The 5,630-nt window shown below is 30.6% G+C and overlaps 1 pseudogene; it reads left to right on the top strand.

Annotated features, from left to right (window-relative positions):
• Positions 1-4,906, top strand: part of LOC106470341 — an 80,440-nt pseudogene extending 75,534 nt beyond the window's left edge.
• Positions 4,907-5,630: the final 724 nt, after the last annotated feature.

Raw genomic sequence — 5,630 nt, 5'->3', positions numbered from 1 at the left:
ATATATATATATATTTTATGTTTTTTCATATCTTTACTTAAAAAAATATGTTAAAGTGTTTCATGTCATAAAATTACATCAGAACAACTGAAAAAATGTTAAATTTAAGTTTGACTGTAAAGGGATGAAGAGAACAATCATTATAAAATTAATTGGAAAAAACTAACTGAGCAGTGTTTCATATCTTCCTGGTTCTTTATGTTTAGAGTTTGTGAATAATTGTTGGAACCAGTTTCTGTAGATTGATGTTTCGACATGTTCAGAGAATGTACTGTTATGATTTATTTCTATGGATTTAATTTTCTGAACATTTGCAGCCTTCCAGATTCTGAGACTTAGGTAATCCTGAACATCAAATCTCTTAATTTTGCATACATGAAGCAAGTACTCACACTGCTTCTTGTCACGGGATTCTGTCCTAAATTTGACAAAAGAATAACATATTGATAAACAGTTTCAGTTTGTCTGAATTCTGCAACTGCATGTAGATCTCTTGTAAAGGTTTGATATTTGTGTTGATTTTGTAAACCAATAAAATGTATATAGAACTTAATCAAATAAAGTAATGTAGATGTGTTTATTATTAATTGTGTTTGTCACATTATATATTTTGATTATAGATATAAAGACCTGTGTGAACATCTGTTCTGGAAGTCATCATGTTTTAAGACAAGAAGATACTTTTACAGAAGCCATCAAATCCTCAAAATCAAACAATGTATGTTTAAAAAGAAGTATAAATATAAATAACCTAAAACATTCTATTATACCTAATGGTGGTGAAAAACCATACAGTTGTATCATTTGTAGCAAACAATTTGGAACAGTGGATAACCTTAAACAACATAACAGGATACATGCTGAAGAAAAACCTTATTGTTGTGTAGTGTGTGGAAAACACTTTGGAACAAATAGTAACTTAAAAATACATCAAAGAATACACACTGGGGACAAACCTTACAGTTGTGTGAGAAATGTTTTAGAAAATAGTGAATTAAAAGTGCATCAGAGAACACACACTGGAGAGAAACCATATAGTTGTGTAGAGTGTGGAAAATAATTTGGAATATAGGGTAACCTAAAACAACATGAGAGGATACACACTGCAGAGAAACCCTATAGTTGTGTGGAGTGTGGTAAATAATTTGGAACAGTGGGTAACTTAAAACAGCATGAGAGAATACACACTGAAGAGAAACCATACCATTGTGCAGTTTGGGGAAAACACTTTAGCACAAATGGTGAATTAAAGATACATCAAAGAATACACACTGGGGAGAAACCTTACAGTTGTGCAGTTTGTGGAAAACACTTCCAAACAAATAGTTCTGTAAAAAAACATCAAACAACACACACTGGGGAAAAACCTTACAGTTGTTTAGTGTGTGGAAAACACTTTAGAAGAAATAATGAATTCAAACTGCACCAAAAAATACACACTGGAGAGAAACCTTACACTTGTGCAGTTTGTGGAAAACAATTTCGAAGAAATATTAAATTAAAATTGCATCAAAGGATACATACTAGAGAGAAACCTTACAGTTGTATAGCACCTGGAAAACAATTTGGAACTACAAGTTCCTTAAAAAGGCATCAAACAATGCATAAAGAGGAGAAACCTTACAATTGTGCAGTTTGTGGAGAACAGTTTAAAACAAACAGTCATTTACAAAAACATCAAAGAACGCACACCAGGGAGAAACCTTACAGCTGTATATTGTGTGGTAAACACTTTGGAAGAAATAGTGAATTCAAGATGCATCAAAGAATACACAATGGAGAGAAACCATATAGTTGTGTAGTGTGTGCAAAAGAATTTGGTACAATGGGTAACCTAAAACAACACATGATGATACACACTGCAAAGAAACCATATAGTTGTATAGTATGTGGAAAAGAATTTGGAACAATGGGTAACCTAAAACAACACGAAAGATTACACACTGTAGTGAAACCTTACAGTTGTGTGGATTGTGGAAAAATTTTAGAACAAATAGTAACTTAAAAATACATGAAAGAATACACTCTGGGGAGAAACCTTACAGCTGTGCAGTTTGTGGAAAAGAATATCGAACAACTAGTACATTGAAAATACATCAAAGAACACACTCTGGGGAGAAACCTTACAGCTGTATAGTTTGTGGGAAACATTTTCGAACAAATAGTGAATTAAAAATGCATGAAAGAATACACACTGGAGAGAAACCATATAGTTGTGAAGTGTGTGGAAAAGAATTTGGAATAGTGGGTAACCTAAAACAACATGAGAGGATACACAGTGCAGAAAAACCATATAGTTGTGAAGTATGTGAAAAAAAATTTGGAACCATGGGTAACTTGAAACAACATGAAAGGATACACACACTGGAGAGAAACCTTACAGCTGTGCATTTTATGGAAAACAATTTGGAAGTAGCTCTTACTTAAAAATACATCAACAAATACACAATAGGGAGAAATCTTAAAGTTGTGCATTTTATTAGAAGCAATTTAGAAATTACTGTTACTTAAATATACATAAAAAAAAACACCTGGGAAGAAACGAAACATTTGTGCAGATTGTGAAAAATATTGGATATAAACCTTACAGTTGTGTAATGTGTGGAGAACTGTAACAAATGGTGATTTGAAAGTGCATCTTGAGACCTTAGACAACATGAGAGAATACATGCTGAGGAGATGCTATATCTTAGTGTAGTAGGTGTGGTGGAAATTTGTAACTTATTTTATATGATGATGGTCTGGATAATTCGAATTACAGTGATATGAATTTGAAAAAATTAGCAACAGTTAATCTGGATTAGAAATTGCATCTGTTAAGTACAAATGTCTCCCTAAAACTAAATTCAGGTTGAAAAGAAAAATTATTTGATTCTTAGTAACCTCTTAAAATTTATTGAACTTTATGATACAGGATTAATTTAAGGTATATAAAATAAAGTTTGACTGAGATAAGATAGTAGAAACTGTATCTAAGAAGTTATGTATAAAATTTATGAACAATGGTTGAAACCAGTTTCTATAGATTAATGTATCGATTATAGCTAGGTGATAAGGGGTATTTTCTAACTGATTAATCAAAAGACTCGTTAATTGATTAGTACAACAATCCTAACAACGTGGTGTATATATACCACCATCCCCCTTTTCGTACAAAACAAAATATCAGATGTTTGTAAATGAGTGCGTTATTCTAACATGGTATCAAGCTCCCTGTTTTCACCTAGTTTAGTTTTTGTGAAGTAACTTCCGTTTTGTATGATACACATTTTCTGATAAAAAATATTTTTGTTGAAAAGAATTATTTTGCAAAAAACTTTAGCTACATATTTTTTGAAACTCATCTAGACATTTCCTTAGGGGATTACTAATGTCAATAAAAGATGATCACTTAGTCACCTTTTTTTTAAATATGCAGTAATACCCAATTGACCTTGTGTAAGACAAATAAATTGATAATTAAATAATGAAAACATGTTTTACTATCATCAATAAGGGTAATAATATTTTTATTTATAATTTTAATAATTAAATAAATCTGTTATCCATTTTATTTATGTAGATTGTTTAAGGATATGAGTTGTCAGAATGTTTTGCAGTTATGTACCATACTCACTAAATCGTAAACGTAACTAAGCTTACATGATTCAATGACAATTTGATTTCATTTGCTGAACATAAGAAGAAAATATACATGTTTACAGATATTGCAACACAATAGAACCAAAGTATATCTGTTAAAAGCACTGTAATTTCAAACAAAGAACCAATCCAAACATCAACAAGATACATTTACTAATTCTTTCAGCAATCTCCAGTCATGTAACTTCTTTGTTTAGTGCTGTGTGTATATTCCTGTGTCTAGGTAAACTATATTTATATTTGTTGATGTGTTAAACTTGTTGAGAAAGTTTTCTTTGTTACCAATTCAGACAATATCTAAAATGTATAAGCTTAAGTTACCTGAAGACTTATTATTAAAGAGAATTTCTGTAGCTTTCAAACAGATATAATGTAATGCACAAGTATATTCACAATTCAAAGCAACAAAAAAAAACTATATTTACTCTGTTATTACATGATACTCTAGTTCATGCTCTATCCAGTCATATTTAAGCTTTCTTCGTAGTTGTTTTCAAATCTGTGTTCATTAGTAAATGATCAAACCATTTGATGTGCACCAAAGCAAGGTTTTAACCTTGGCCTCTACAAAAACTAAAGGTGGGCAGAAAAACTTGACAAAATAAAACTAAAAGTGGGTTGTTTTGTTTATGTAGTTTTTTTTGTTACTCATTCAAACTGTTTAAGCTTACATTTTAAAAAATTTAAAAGAAAGTTGTTAGCTGTACAGTCATACCACTTGAATTGTCACTTATTTTGGACATCAACAATATGAAAAACATCTTTCTGAAATAGCCAGAGAGTTAGCAGTGGGTACTGCCAACCAGTTGACTTCTGTCTAATCAGCAGTTCAAAATGAAGGCCAGTGGCAGATATCCATAACAAAGACAGGATGAATAAGTTTGGTGGCAATGGGAATCAAACCCAAGACACTCAAATCATGAGGCATCCCCTCTCTCCAAATTACCAGGCCATGCTAGCCCAAAGCTGAACTAACTGAAGATTGAAAAAACTTATAACATTTAAATTAGGTTTTGATCTCCCTCCCCTATTTGGCAGAGTACAGATAGCCCATTATATAGCTTTGTGCTTAAAAATGAACAAACCTAATGACAATATTTTGATTACTTGTATAGCTGGAATAATTGAGGATTTTAATGACTGGAAGTTCTAATTTTGATTACTTTTATGACAGTTAATTTAATCAATATCAATTATTTGATCATATTTGTGAAAAATGATTTAAATGTAATTTCAATTGATTGTTCAAATAATTAAAACAGTATTAATCTGAAATAAATTTTGGTTTATTGTTTTTGTGACTACAGATTTGATCACAACTTGATTAATATATTTTTGGAATTAACTGATCGATTCTTTATTTTGATTAATCTTTTTGTTTATGTGACAGTAATTAATGTAATTGCTGCTTGCAGGTAATTGATTAAACTGCCCAGCTCTAGTTTAAATATGCAGATAATGTACTGCCATCATTAATTTCCATGAATTTAATTTTCTACCCTTTGGATTCTCATACTTGAATGATCCCGATTTCCAATCTCATAATTTTTCTTGCTGAAGAAGGTAATCAGTCAGCTTTAGTAAGAGTAATCTGCCTTAAACTTAATAAAATAGTAAATAATGTTAATAAAGTTTAATTTTGTTCAAATCTTTTAAACAGAAACTTTGAGGTATTGATTTTAGTTAACATGTTATGAGGCCAAAGCATTAGAAGATTTTTTTGATAGTTGATCACTTCAAGTCAGAAACTATCTCTTAATATCAATCCAGGAAATTATCGGCTGAAAGTAACTTTGGTTATTGTAACATTGAACCATTATATTTCTACAGTTGATTTTACTCATTATTGTTAGACTTTATCTACTACAAATCTTTCAACTCTATTTTATGTTTTCAGTGTTATTTCAACCCAAGGAAAAACGTATTGTTACATCAAGTCCTTTCTTTATAAAACTTCTTTATTCCTCCTCAATACAACTTTGTAATGT

Source organism: Limulus polyphemus, unplaced genomic scaffold (genome assembly GCF_000517525.1).
Source record: "Limulus polyphemus unplaced genomic scaffold, Limulus_polyphemus-2.1.2 Scaffold3954, whole genome shotgun sequence".
In the NCBI taxonomy this organism is placed as follows: Eukaryota; Metazoa; Arthropoda; class Merostomata; order Xiphosura; family Limulidae; genus Limulus; species Limulus polyphemus.
Note: the sequence above shows the minus strand (reverse complement) of the source record. Positions and strands in the feature narration are given on the sequence as shown.